We start from the raw sequence: 16,305 nt of genomic DNA, 5'->3' as shown, positions 1-16,305 counted from the left end.
CTTGGTACTTTCATATCAGAACCTGGAAAAATTATCCAAGAAGATCAAAAAAGGAACATAGAAAAACTGAAGATTGGATTAAAGTCCTTTGCCTTACATTTCTACGAGTATTCCCAAGCCAACTACTTTTATTTTCAATGACATAATTTTATACATTCCTGGTTATGGCTGAATTGAGAGACCTGGATTTGAAATGAGAAGATTTGAGTTGGTATCCTTGCTCTTCTATCAATAGCTTTGTGACTTTGGTCAAGTAACAATCTCTCTGAGTCCCATTTACCCCATCAGTGAAACAAAAGTATTAGACCAGATGATCCCTATTCAATTTATGGTAACAAGCAATTGCTAAACACCTGCTGTGTAATGGACACTGTGGTAGACTCAATACTAAATTAAACTGTCCCTGCTCTCAAAGAGTTTATATTCTACTGACTTTTCAAAAAGCAACATGTACCCAGGCAGGCAATTATTGACCATATTTAAAAGGAATACAAAGAAGTAGAGGTGGGGAACAAGGAAAAGATTAGCAGGTAGGAAAAATCAGGAAAAATCCTTAAAGAGGCAGCACCTGAGTTGAGCCTTGAAGGAAATGGTGTTCTGTGGGGGTGAGGTGAGGAAGGAGGTTTTTTTCCTAGGCACAGGGGACAGTTTGTACAGTGACAAAAACGAGAAATGTAAGGTCATCTACAACAACTTATCATTGAGCTAACAAATTCAGCTAATTTGATTAGGTTGTCAAGTACATGAGATGGTTGGAGATGGATTATGAAACCCTTTAAGTGACAAATGGAAGATTTATCATTTTAACATTTATCCCAGAGGCAACAGGATCCCACTGATCCTTTTGGGGATGAGCAATGCCATGCTCAGACCAATGTTTTAATTCAGTGTTTAGACATTTAATTAACTTAAATTCAAAGGAAAGTGAGGGAATGTTTAGACAGTATTTAGAACAGTTGTTTCTATGGAGGTCAAATTAGAGAGGGAAAGCATTGGAGGTTGGGAAAATAACAAGTAAACCATTAAAACAGTGAAGGTGAGAGATGATGAGGTCCAAAGAATGCTTGTGGCTATGTGAATGCAAAGAAGGAATACACAAAAGATGCTCTGGAAGTAAAATTTAAAATATTTGGCACCTGATTAGATTTATAGGTTAAGGAAGAGGAAGAATTAAGGACGATTCATAGACCATAAACTAAAATAAGTACTTTCAATGTAGACAAATTCTCTTCAGACAAACAGAAGGGAGAGATAGTGTTGGGCAATGGACTGTTTTATATATTGATTCTGAGATATCTATGGAACATGAAGATGGAAATGTCCGGCAAATAGTTGGTGATTTTGGACGTTAGTTCAGTGAAGGAATGAAGTCCCATGGGTCGATTTGGGGATCATTTTCACAGAGATGATTATGGAACTTTCCAGGTCTAATTCTTTTGATGTACCCTTGTGGAAGTTGACATAGAGAGTCCAGAAAAGTCAGGTGTTTGCATAGTTTAGGAGGGCAGCAGGGGATTGTTAAAATGAAGTTGTACAATTTTTACTGTGTTCAGCACCTAGCAGATGGCACATCTCTATTGTTTAGTCTGCTTGTCTTAGAGAAAAAATTCCCAGGTCTTTTAAATATGAAAGTTGTCTATCTTGTTGCTCATTGCTAAGCCTTTTCTGAAGCAACTGATGGACAGTTCTGAATCACTTTAATATTTGAGGATTAAAGCCATGATGACCCGATAAGTAAACCTATGGAGATGAAGCCAGTTTTTAATTCAAGTGTCACTTATTTGCCTACAGACATTTGTCTGGTAAGTGAAATAACTTAATGAATAATTGAAACCTTGCTATTTGATACCTTTTTAATTATTCAATAACAAAAGAAAGTAACAATATCATTGCCAGAGAGTTTAAATAAATATTGCTTTCATGAATTTGTTTAACTCTTATACTCTGACCACTATGTCACTGCTATGGCAATTGAGAGTGGAGATTGAGGAGCTTTCTTTGAATTGGACTTTACTGTCTCTGGCAAAAGGTCTTAATGGGTCAGTAGAGATATAGGTTAATATTTGCATCTAGATGAAGATGATTCATTCTAACCTGTCTGGTTTTAAAAGTATTTCTAAGCTACTGATTTTGAATCAAGAAATCAAATATTTATTTCAGGATGAAAAGACTTTGACAAGTATAAACACTGGGAATTGAGTATTATAATCTGAGTTTCAGTGTAGCTGATAATATAACTGATCATCTAGTGAAATCACAATAGGATTATCTTTATTAGCAAAGTACAGGAACAGTACTTAAGAATCACAAAGAGAGGGAAGGCTTCTCTAGGGCCTAGTGAATGATATGGAACAATCAGTTTTAGTTATTTGTTAGCTCTGAGCCAATCCCCTGGAGAAGTGAATGTTTTCTGTGATCATTAACAAAGTCTTAATTGTTCACATCTCTTTTCTACATTCTCTGAGTACACAAAAACAGTCATTTAATATTAAGCAACAATAGCTAATAAAAACAAATTCCTCTAATTTTTTTTTGAATTTTAAGAACCAATCACTTTCCCTATTTTCTTTCATTTATAATAAAACAAAGCAAATATCCCAGATATTTCTTTAGAGATTGTTTATCTCATCTAAAAGAATTTATTCTCTCCCTCACTTTTTTCACTTCATACACGATATGGACTATAAGACTAATATTAGTGTGAATAAAAATAATTTGCTTTTCTATAGCATAGTAGAGAGAGATTTCATAGATGAAGAAATTAAGGCTCTGAGAAATTAAATGACTAACACAATTGTTTTGAGAATGCATAGAGACTTTTGTGAGCAGAAGAGTTGACTACTCTTTTAAGTCACTTTTTCTCACTACTTAGCAGACTATCTTTTCTAAATGAAAAATGTGTGGTGATTAAGTAGACACATCAGAGAAATAGGATTGCCCTTATACAAAACTTATGCAACCTAAAGACATTTATGAAGATTATTTAGAGATTTAAAACTCAAGAAATGAAGACATAAATAGTATACTTTTATTTCACCCACTTTTAGAGGAAAGTATATCATTGTAATCAGGATAGAGATCAGTTCTGTGCCATTCTCAGATCACATGAAATAAAATAGCATTAGGGTAGTTTTCCAGCTTTTCCATTATATTCAGAATATGTTTGATCTCTTATAGATGTTGATGATGTTTTGCCACTTTCTTTACTTCTCAGTGATTGTAGAGGTATAATTTTAGAGAAGAGAAATGGATGGATTTATGTAGAATTACTCAAGTCAATAGGTCCATGAGATCATTGAGAAAGGAAACAGAGGCAGGAAAGAATCAGACTCTACTCACAGAATGAGTATATCTTTCAAATGCATTGTACATAGCATAGAGCTGATGACCTCATTTCATGATCTTGGTATGTAGTATGTAAGATATTATTACCTATACATTTCTAGTGTTGATGACAAATAAGCAATAGTGAAAAGAATAAAGATGCCAATAAGTTCACTGGTTATTTTTTTTAACTGAATCTTCAAAAATGCTGTCTAAATAGATACAATCATCAAGCCAACGTTCCAGGAGTTGACCTAGTATACTCAGAATGCTGAGCCTGCAATCAGGAAAACCTGAATCAAATCCAACCTTGGACACTTATTAGATATGTGACCTTGGACAAATAATTTTTTTTCTTTCTGCCTCAATTTCCTAATTTATAAAATAAGGATAATAATATCATCTACTTTCAAGAAATTTTGTGAGGATCAAATGAGATATCTGTAAAGCACTTAGCACCAGACTTAGTAGGCATTTAGTAAATATTTAATTTCTTTCTTCATTCTATCTTGTTTGACTGTCAAAGTCTTCTCAGGGAGATTCTACTCCCTATTCTCCTACTCCTATCAATGCTAAAGCAGTGGCCTGGATCCTTAATGAGAATTTTGGGAGTTAGAATTTTTGCTGATCATTCCAACATACAAAAGGTCAAAAGGCTTGGACTGATATGTGTGGGGCTTGTATACAAGCCCACAAAAAGTGTAGAACTAGGAGTTGATGGAATTGTGAGAGAATGGTGAATGGAGAGAAGCAACATCATTTCCTCCTCTTCTTGAGTAGCTGTAATAGCAGTTAGGAGCCACAAAAGGGCAGCTTGTGTTCAAGGCAGGGTCATTCATCATCTCCCTTTTTCTCCTACATCTTTTTTTGATAAATATTTACAATCAACATTTTACATTTTCTTTACCTGCTTTCTTGTTGTTTCAATAGTATCTTTAAGCCTTGTATTTCTAGATAAAGAAATTAATCTTGATTCTTAGTATATGTACTAGCTGTGCAAAGATAAGAGGGATGACTGATGTATTATCTCTCAGAGTGTATTTCCTGGAAGCCTTCCTGTCCAGCTTGATGGTTTAAAAGTCATCTGGGGGCAGTTAGAAGCAACATTGATTTTTGTTTTCTGTTTATCAATAATCCGATGAATCCTTTAATAGAAAGGGAATTTTTAAAGGGACTGAGAGGATTTCCTATTCCTGGTTATAATAATAAACCTAGATTTTTTTTTCTTTTCTTATTCATGGTTACTCCATATTTGTAAATTGATATCACTTGGATGTACTCTATTACAACTGGTAGGGGAAATCTTATTCATCTGGACCACTGTATAGCAATGCTTAGATAAATAATAATTTTGTTTGACAGACTTTTAGTGAAAACATAGAATACTGAGTTTTTATTTTACTGAGTCCTTCCTCTGATACACACTAGCTATGTGACTATGGGTAAATGTGAAAATTGAATTAGGGTTTAATTTCCATAGAATTGCAAAACTTAAATTAGAGAAATGGAGAAAAATGAAACTGAAATCAGAGAAATGAAACTGAATTCTAAGAAATGAAACCTAAAGGTGACAAAACTTATGAAAGAAAGTCATGAATTAGAACAGTGTACGTGTTTGAGATGCAATCAGGAATGGTGATTCAGATTCACAGGTGGAAGAGAAGACATAAAGAACTCACACTCACATGAGAGGAAGATGTAATGATGTTAATGAGGGGCATTCATATGGTAGAATTAGACTTTTCAGATAGGCTGTAACATTGGTAGTACCCAGTCAATAGGGAATCAAGGGAAGAACTGAACTACATCCAAATAAGGTAAAAGTCAAGGGGAGATATAATCAAGGGTGGGCATTCATACTTAGGGGGGATTAAGCACTCCAGATAGGCTATAACCTCTGTAATTCCCAATTAATGGAGAATGAGAGAACTGTTCTACATTTCAGGTGACAAGGTATAAAAAGACATGTTTATTGATTCCAAGTCTAGGTGTCCAAGTACACTTGCTGCATAATAAAATACTTTTAACTTTACCCTTCCCAAGTCACAATAAATCATTTAATCTCTCAGTGCCCAATCAATTCTCTAAGAATACGAGTTATAGTTGAATAGCCAATTTATCTTAATGAAAAGAATTTCAACACCAGAAGTTTATCCATGCCACCAAAATCATAGATTTGGGCAAAATTTCACTCGTCACTCCTAGATGTAATTTCTGGAGTCAAATATAAAAGGCCCAATCTCTATCATTTGATAAACTTTAAATGCTTCAAGTGTCTGATGCGGACTTAAACTTACACTTTCCTGATTTGAAGTCCTACATTCTATCCACTTCCCTATTTAGCTAACTTGATAATGTTGAAAGTTATATAGTTAAGTAACTTGACAAGGTCACAAGACTAGTAATTGGCAGGAAAATGGAGTATAGAACCCAGATCTTCTCTTATTCAAGTATTTACTATAATTTACTGGCTTAGCATCTTTAATAACAATTCACTTAAATTGACTTTTCGTGTTGAAATTAAATTCACTTTTATTAACTTGTTCATGTACACCTCATTTGTCAGTTCTTGCAGAGTCAGTGTATTTCTCCTCCAAACCTTCTCCAAATTTCTTTGCACAATGCTCAGAAGAAAGAAGTAACACAGAAATTAATATACTTTCAACAAGGATAAGTTTGTGTCTGAAGTGTTACATTCAAAAAGGGACAAATTATTAAAACAATAATGTACTTACATGCCACTTCAACATTTATGAAGTTCTTTTATAAATATCATTCTAGTTGCTCCTCATAATAAACCAGGGAAGTAGATGCTATTATTATCTTTATACTATAGATGAGGAAACAGGTAAAAAAGAGTAAGTGATTTGTCCCAGATTATATAACTAATAAGTGTCTGAATCTGGATTTGAATTTAGGACTTCCTGATTCCAATTTCAGAGCTCTGTCGTGATACTACCTAACTACCTCAAATCAGATTTTCTCTGAAGGAAATTCACTCTCCTAAAGTCCAGAATATATGTAAAATAAATTGTGAATTCATTTCTTTGTTACAAACTATGGAATAATATTTTCACTTCCTCTGGTTAACAGCTTGCCTACTAATGTAGAAATAATAGAATAAGGAAAAAAATTTTTATTCATTCCTTCTCAATTAATATTCATTAACTGCCTATTTTGTCAGTGTAGGAAGAACTAGGCTTAGAGGTAAGATCAATAGAATTATCCTACCCTCAAGAAGCTTACATTCTAATGAAATGAGAAGACTTGAGTGCAGTCAGACATAGAAAGGGAAAGTTACCTGTTTCTTCTTCTATGTCTTTTTTTGGCTAAATCTTCATACCTCCTTGGTATCCCCTAATACTTTTTCCTTCGGCCTTTTTTTTTCCTTTTTCCTCTCTACTATGTCATAGTTCCCATGAATTCAATGATCTTTCTGTGTAGATGATTCTATATATCCAGCCTTAATCTTTCTTCTGAATCCCAATTTTATATCACCAACTATTCTTTTGATCTCTAAAACTGGATGTCCCAGGGGTATGAACTTAGTATTTCCTAAACAGAGCTCATTGTTTTTCTCCAAAATCAACCTTTCTTCCAGCTTTCTTATCATGGCCAAGGATATTGTCATTTTGCCAATTATCCAACCTTACATCCTTGATGTCATCCTGGACTTCTCACTCACACTCATCCCTACATATTCAATATTTTGTCAAATTTTATTTCTACCTTCACAACTTCTCCCTTACATGGTCCTTTCTTCCCAGCCACCCAGATGCTTCCCTGGTTCAAGACCTCCTCACTTCAGGACTACTGCAACAATCTTCTAAATTGTCTGTCTCAAGACATTGCCCATTCCAATCCATTCTCAGTCAGATGTCAAAGTGAATTTCTCAAAGGCAAGTCACCATATTCTACTCAGTAAACTCAGGAATCTTGCTATTACTGGCAAGATCAAATGTAAAATCCTCTGTTTGACATTTAAAGCCTATCACAAGCTAGCCCCCTCTCAACTTCCAGTGTTCTTATACTTTAGTTCCCACCATGCACTGGACAATCTAGCCATATAGGGCCTTTTTGCTTTGTCTCACTTATTACGTCCTTTTCTCCAGACTTCTGACTGCCTTTTCACTAACGATTCCTACCTAGAATGCTCTCTCCCCTCATCCCCAATCTTTTCTTCCCTGCCTTCCCGTAAAACTAAGGTTCATTCTTATTTTCCATGAGACCTTTCTTTCCCAACTGTTCTGCTCACCTCTCTTCTGAGATTATCTCTGAGATTTACATTGTACATGTCTTACATGTATATAGTTATTCTCACATTCCTTTCCTGATTAAAATACGACCATATTTCAACATTTTAGCACAGAACCTAGCTATAAGTGATTTAAAAATATTTATTGAACAATAAGGGCATGTAAACCAAATGCTATAAGAAATTTACAGAGAGATACTTTTCCATACCTTGACTAGTCTTTGATGCTTCTGGATAGCTTTGCTTGCTGTTTTACCCCAGATGATTACTGTCCAGGGAATTTGAATTCTGAAGGCATAAACTCACAATGGGGGGGAGGGGTTGGGGGGGGAAGTGATTAGGATGCTAGTAGCATATAAGTACTACTAATCCATTTGGGCATTCGGAAACCTTGACATTTCTCTTTTTCCCCTGTGATGATCAGACATACCATGAAGCATCTTGCTTATTGCTTATTTGCAGAGTCTGTGTGTTCTATAATTTTTCCAATCATTTCAGCATCAGACATCAGTGCCTAGGTCAAGTCAAGTTCCAGATCAAAAAGGTTCATGGTTCTTATAGTAATAGACAAGCAACTTTCCCAATTTTTACATTTTTTTTTTAAATTGACCTTCCAGCCAGTTTCTGACTTTGGGACTAAAAAGGGCTAAGGACTTATCCCTTTCAATAGGGAGAAATGTAAGAGGTCTTTTTAAGGGGGAGTCTCAGCCAAAGTAAAAATTCTCTGGAAGGAGTTACTCTAATTAATGAGTACTGAGTTAGAATTATGACTTTCATTGGAATGGAGAATATCTTACCTCATTTCAACTGACTTAATACCAAACTTATCCTGATGTTTTCCTTTATAGAAGGCAGGAACTAGACTCAAAAACTCTACTTTGCAACTCCTGTCCTGACTGTCTTCAGTTCCACAGAAGAAGATGCTCTCATGCCAAGTATCCCCTAATTTTCCTCCTTTTCCTCACTTTTCTTGTCTTCTTTTGGGTGATATTTTTTAGATTATAAGCACCTTGAGGACAGAGATTATCTTTCTTTTTGTTAATTGTGTCCCTACGGCATAGCAAAGTGACTAGCACATAATAAGTGCTTAAAAATGTTTATTGCATATCATAACATAATGAATGCCAGAACACTGATGACTAATCCTTGTATTAGGATGCTGGGAAATGAAGAAGTACTCTATACCTATACATCAAGATGGATAGCAATAAATCATTAAGAAGGAAGGGTCTTTGACTCAATGCCAGGACATGACTTAATTAATAAAAATCTGGCTTGATCTGGATACATAAGAAAGAAAAAAAGAAAAGGTCTTAAAATAAATGTATTTTCACTTTTCATCATCTTCTTTGCTCTCTAAATTCAACAGAAGTAGAGGAAAAATATAACACTTCCATCCTCTTAGCACCATAATTACAGAAGACCCACAGAGATGTGGGAATCAGTTAAAAAAACATTTCAAGCAATAGAACCACCTTTGTGGGGGCTTGTCAAAGCAGTAGGGGCTGAGATTTCAAGGAGACAAAAAGGGTAGTCACTAGTTCTCAGTGAATAATTAGACTAGTCACAGATTTCTGTTGTTTACTGAATGAGGTTCAGACTCAGGTAGATTTTCAAAGATCTGGAAAATGCAGCTGTATTATCTGGGGGTCCCAAGAAGCATCCCTGATATAGAGATGAATCTGTGTGTTTCCCTTGGTGCATACACAGGCAGAAAAGCAGCTAGGAAAGTTTCATGTTATCTTCATTTCCCTTCTCTCCAGTCATCTTGTGTACTATAACAATCCTTGTGTGTTATAGCTATAGCAGTCATGTTGTGTGCTATAGGTATCATTCCTATGATAAAGACATTCATAGACAACTGGCTCCATTTTTTTATTGTTCTGAGACTGACCTATCACCCCACAGGCCTTTAAAGATCCCAAAGATAACACTTTTTTTTGGTATTTATTTTGTATGAAAGGATTTTTAAATTTGGGATTAAAGGGAAATTTCCCAAACATCAAAGTGGTGGGAGGAGAATTTGTTTAGATATTCATATTGTTTTTTGAGTTAAAAATTTTCAGTAGTCAAGATAAATTTTAGTCTTCTGTATATTTGATAAATATGCCCCTTCTTTTCAAAATAATTTGTGGACATAATGTGGTCTGTGGAATATAGACTTTTAAGAGTAAAATGGAACTTGAGATTATCTAAACCTAAGTAGAAATGATAGGGATCTCATTATTTAACAAGACAATTCATTCAACTTTTCAATAGTTCTAACTGTAAGGAAGTTTCCCCAATATGATATCAAAACCTCCCTTCCTGAAATTATCTTCCATTTTTCCTCATTGTACTTTCTGAAGCCAAGAAAAATAAGCACTTCCCCCCCATTTCTCTCTGTCTCTCTGTCTCTCTCTCTCTCTCTTCCTTTCCTCTCTTATTGGCTCCCATGGATTTAATTATCATCTCTGTATAGACATATATATATATATATATATATACATATATCAAATCTATACATCAAGGCCTATTCTCTTTCCTGAGCTACAGTCATAGATCAGTAAATTACCATTGGGCATTTTTAACTGAGTGTCCCATAGGCATACCAGATATAAGTCCAAAATGATTTATTTTTCTATATTTGATCTATGGGTCAATTCCAGATTAATGAAGGGCAACATATAGGAATAATTAGAGATTATCCAAAGTGGGATGCACTACTTAAAAAGAGAGTTGGGTCTACATTCGCATTGATGATACCATAAGTATGAATTGAACTAGCTAGAGTCCTATGTCCATTATAGCTCTGAAATTCTCCAGTTCTATGCATGTTACATTTATCTATATTGAATCTCAACTAATTATATATATATGTAATTATATAAACTCTAGTTTGTAGAATTCTTTCTGGATTCTATGTCAGTCATTCCATGATGCTATCATTAGAAAGTTTCATAAAATATGCTACCTAAACTCTTGTGCAGATCACTGATTGAAAAAAAATAGAACAAGACAAGACAGAACTCTGAGACAATTTGCTAACTCTCCCAACAGAATTATGTTAATCAATCAACTCTTGATCAACTAGACCTAAATCTTGTGCAGTTCTGCCTCACTTAAATCTAATTCATGTATGTCATCACCTTCATTATGGCATTGGTTCTCTTTGAGAACAAAGGATGAACAACAATAACTAGAAATCCTATCTCCCATCTCGCATCTCTCCTTTTTGCCATATTGGTACCATGAAATTATGTCAAACTTCTTGATGTAATCCAGATAGTCTATATATATATGACATTCCCCTGCCCTGGAAGCTATATGTGTGTGTGTGTGTGTGTGTGTGTATATATATATATGTAGGTATGTACCTGTATGTGTATATGTGTGTATATATATATATGTATATATATATATTTAACATATAGATATGTAAATTAATCTATGATCTCACCAATAAAAATATTCCCCCCCCATTGGTGAAAGTTGCCACTTATCCACTGTCTTTTCCTGTATAAACTTTATCCATATTCCTTGAAAATAACAGTAATAATCAATATTTATATAAGATTTACAAAATATTTTGCATTTATTATTTCCCTTGACCCTCAGAAAAACTCTGTAGTGTAAGTGCTATTATCCTCATTTTATAGATGAGAAAATTGAGACCAAGAGCGTGAGATGGCTTGTTCAGTATACAGCTAGTGTATGTCTTCTGGATTTGAATTCAGGTAGTCCTGACTCCATGCTAGGGCTCTATTATTTTCCTTATGTAAATACTCCACACAGAGTGGAAAAGACCTTAGTTTTAAAATCCTAAGGTCTCCCATTGCATCTGAGGTCACCTTCAATCATCTTGACCTATTCTTGCTGGTGAACTCAGATGATCCTGGAGGAAAGAATGAGGTTAATGACTTTGCACAGCTCTATCTCAATCAAATCCAATTTACTTGCAAGTCAAGACATCACCCTCTTGATGTTATTGCTCCTCTACAAGAATGAAGGACAAACAATATCCAAAACACCTTAGGCTCCCCTCTAGCTCTCTTGACATTGTGAGCATATCGATAAAGAACATAAGCTGTCCATGAGTTCTCTTTTACTCTCATTACATTCTTGGCTCATTGTCTTTCCTAGTCATATGTCTTTGCTGAATCCATATTAGCTTGCAATGACTCCTGGTCTAGTCACCATCAAGACTCCAAGGTTTAGAATGTGACTGATATAGGGGAAATGGAAAAGTCCAGATGAGAAATTGTGAGGGTTTCTGGCAAAACCTGAGCAATCTCTGTTCATATGCCCAAGGTTTGTGTTTTACAACTGTAGCAACCAGTTCCATCTGATTGGTTAGAATTGCAATTCCCTCTATTACACCCTTTACCTTTTAATATATTTAGTTATGAGAAAGGTGGCGTAAGAATTTATCAAATGCTCTGCTTTTAGCAGAAACAAATTTCTATCAGCTGTCCAGATAGTTGAAGTCCCCATTACAGTTAAGCCTCTTTTCCATGCCAATTTTGTAAGCTGTGTTCAGAATTCATAATCTAATTTCTTCCATCTGTTTCAACAATCTGTAGCATTAGATTATAAACTAGTTTAAGGCACAAACTTTTTTTTTTTTAATTCTACTTCTTTTGTACTTTTCTCCACAACTTTTGTCTTCAGGACTCAGGTCAGTATTGTAAATACAGTAAACAATCAAGAAATAAATAAGTAAATAAATGTAAATACATGTTGAATGAATGAATGAATGAACGAACAATAGGGCCCTGGGGACTTTTCAGCTGCTGCCTTATGGATGCAAAGTCACATCATTAGGCATTTTTATGTCAGGTGATGTTGTTTTCTAAAAGAACCATGACAGCAGGGAGGTAATACCATGACATGCAGATGAGTTGGATTTAAGTCACTGTGGACTGTCTAAAGCCACCAGCCTCACTTTCTCCTCCAGTGTCATCTAGATCCAGTGGCAAGATCCAGATTGGGATGACTGGAAAGTGTCCTGGATCTGTCAGTTAGATTTCCAAACAATTCCTTCTTTAGCCCTAGATAGAAATCAGCAGCAGCTAGCTGCTCCCAGTGAATATAGTCTAGGAGGAGCACTCCTTGGATATTTACTCAAGCTGACCAAACCCTACACAGAAAGTGTAAACAATCCCAGGAGATTGGGGTTCAATATACTTATCACTCACCTTTAAGAGTCCTTGCAACTTAAAATTCTATTTATTTAGGTGAGTCAACTATAGTTAAGCTAGTAAGTGTTAAGAGTTTGAAGCCAAATTTGAATTCAAATCCCCCTGACTCCAGGACCAGAACTTTATCCACCACACCCCGCCTCAGCTTAAAATTTAAAAGAGTCCATGTGTCATAAGGCTGTGACATAAATTTTAACCAGTCCATCTTGTCTTCATTGATTGGAATGATGTAAACTTTAATCAAGTCCATCCTACTCCCATTGTCTACCTTGTCATGCAAGAGACCAAATTCCTTGGACTGGACTGTCTAGTCTTCATGCAATTGCTGATGTAGATATAATGTGCATGTGAGTTTGTTTTCTATTAGGACCCTCCCTCACTCTTCCCTAACTCTTTAGATCCTGCCTTTACTTCCCCTCACTCTCTTCCCTCTGACCTTTAAATAGATCCTTCACTCACAGTCCATAGCTAAATCATTTTTGATTTGCCCATGTGCCTTTTCACAACAATAAAGAGCCCTTGTGACTATGATAGTGCCTGTTGTGAATTTTTCACATTCTGAACCACTCTCCCACAGCCTTGTACTTCATCATTTGGGAATGTGGTTTTCAGGAAAGGAGCCAAATCTCTAATCACCAAAAATAAATCCCAAATTGCATGCCAAGAAAATGGTTTGTGAAGGTTGTAAATACAAGGGATATTTCTTAGATCAGAGAGTTTAAAGATAGAAAAGACTTTCAACTTCATCTACCTCTCCTTCCTCTCTAAAGCAAGATAGTTTTCTAAAAGGCTACTTTGAAAGGTTTCACACAACCTTTATCTAAATGACTTTAGCAAAGGGGCTGCTAAGGCTGCCCGTGGGAGACAGTGCTGGAGTATATTAGATCTCAGTACTTGAATTTGAAAAATGTTTCTAATACAGAGCCCAAGTTTCCTTTAGTAAATTTCATGGTATTATTTCTAGTTATACTCCCTTGTGCAGCTATATATAAACCTACCCTCCCTCTTACCCTTCAGATAGCTATAGAGGGTTATTGCATGTCCCCAATTCATCACTGACCCAAGACTTACTGAGAATATTTAGTTATTTTAGCTAGGTCCTCCAGACTTTAGTCCTTAGAATGAATCTTTTCTGTGCTCCCAACAATCTTCCTCACTTTTCTGGCATAAATGTTCTCAAAACTTAACCTGGTAATAGGGTATGTATATATAAAAAGGGACTTGACAAAGCTATTCATTCTCTTTTTAGTCCCCTCTGATTCTGATTCTCTCTTGTACATTACCTAGACTTCCCACTATAATCCTATCTTCTTTTATGGATAGAAATAGCTAACATTTTCGTATTGCTATATGCCATGTATTATACTGAGGTCTTTACAAATATTATCTTATTTGATCCTTACAACAATCCTGGGAGGTGAGTGCTATTATTATCTCCATTTTATAGACAAAATAAATAAGGTAAAAAGAGATCATTTGATTTTCTTCAAGTTACATAGCTAATAAGTGTCTGAAATCAGATTTGAACTCAGATATTCTTGAAGCCAGACCAACTGCTATAGCCGCTGGGCCACCTAGCTGCCTGTATTTCTAGACTAGATTCCCTCTAGAGCCATAAGGGATTTTGTAATGACCGCGTATTTAAAATCAGCCAGAGTCAGGAATTCAGGTTAAGGGAAAAATCTTCAATATTTATTGAAGTGAAGAGGTGAATAAAGATTGCGATAGCAAATATAGGCAAGAAAAGTTGCGATAGCAATATGGACAGTTGTGACAGGAAGCCAGCTAACAGAGAGAGATGTGAGCTGAGCAAACCGTTGGCAAGGCAATCCCAAAAGTCTCTCATTCCCCTTCCTTTTCCACTCCCTTGCCTCCACCCACCAAAATCGTCATTTCCTATACAACACATCAGGACTTGCACAAAGAGTGGGTGGGGGCCATTCTTTCTCCAAGCTTATATATTAATAGAGTATGGTCCAATTACTATTTAGCCTCATGTGCTTGGGACCTCAATGCATCAACTCAAGCCTCAGCCCATTACAGGATTTCACAGATGAAGAAATTGAGGCTCATGGAGATTAAATTGTTAAACTGAGGTTGTTTATGTAGCTCAGGTCTGTATACATTTTCATATGATATTCTACTTCAATGAATTAAGTGGAAAGGAATAAGCATTTAAATAGCTCCTATTATATGCTAGGCACTGTGCAAAAAAGTTTTACAACTATTATCTCCCTTGATCCTGGTCACAATCCTATATCATTATCTTCGTTTTATATTTGAGGAAACTGAGGTAGCCAATGTTAAATCAATTGCCAAGGTTCTCAGCTCATAAATATCAGGAATTATTATTATTTATAATTTATTAATATTGTTTGAACCTAACTTTATGTGACTAAAGATTGTTTGTACCAGAATGGGATCCTGACCTCAGTAACTCTCTAAGAAGGCCAGAGATGGTTACAAGAAATTTTTAATTCCCCTAGGTCCTGGATCCACCCCAAAACATTCCTGTTTTCTCTCTATGCACAGGTCTTGTCTTGGGTCCACCTAATCTTTGTTTTGGCTTCCTTTTCAGTTTTGGCTTCCCCAAATTTTTATTTAAGATTTACATTCACTCATATCCATCTTAATCAACTTTGCTTTCAAATTTCTCTATTGGCAAAATTGCTTACCTGTGTGTTTCTATTGTGGATCCTCTATATAATACAATCTTCCAAATCCTGGATGAGATGGAGCTATATTTCTTTTCCTTAACATACCTCCCAAACCCCTCTACTCACTCTCTTCTACCAAAGTAATAAATTTCTTTCTAAAGCTATTTCAGATTTTGTTCTCATAAAAAAAAAAATTTTGTGGCCAAATGTAATTCAGGTCTTCCTGACTCCTGCCCAGTGTTCTATTTGCTATGTTATCTAGCATTTCTGGAATGTCAATTTTTTGTCCAGCGTTTAATCTAAGAAAGATAAACAGAGTTAGGTTGCATATGGGTTTTTATTCTCCCCAAGCGGGCAGACATGCATGGGATCTCCAGTTAGGACTGGGCTGGGGTAGGTTTAGGCAGCAGGGATTACAAAGACAAAAACCCCAAGTCAAGATGGGAGTGTAATTGCATAATGATGTGATCAGATTTGGCCATTGGTCTCCTTGGACTATGGCTATTTCTCAGGTGTATCACAGGTTTATTAGGTTCATTCACAGGGTTGGGGGTCAAAATGAGCCAATCTGAATTGGTTCTGCAGCACAACAGAGAGAGTTCTGAGTTCATCAAGATAATACTAAAAGGGATTTCTGATAGGTACATCTTAAGGAATGTTCAGTTTGGTTCCCACTTGGCTGATTGGGATTCCCAGGTCAGTCTGACCTTCTCTGGATAGCAGGGGAGCTTGAGCAAATAAAAGTGGTTAACAAAGTTATTTACCATTTCATTCTCACAAGTGTTTATTATATGTCATGCCATATCAGTATTACTAGGTGCCATATTTTAGGAAGAAGACTAATAAACTGGTGACCATTCAAAGCATGATAGCTAGGAAAGATCTTAAG

This window comes from Antechinus flavipes, chromosome 4, assembly GCF_016432865.1.
Source record: "Antechinus flavipes isolate AdamAnt ecotype Samford, QLD, Australia chromosome 4, AdamAnt_v2, whole genome shotgun sequence".
NCBI classification, from domain to species: Eukaryota; Metazoa; Chordata; class Mammalia; order Dasyuromorphia; family Dasyuridae; genus Antechinus; species Antechinus flavipes.
This window is presented reverse-complemented; position numbering follows the sequence as displayed.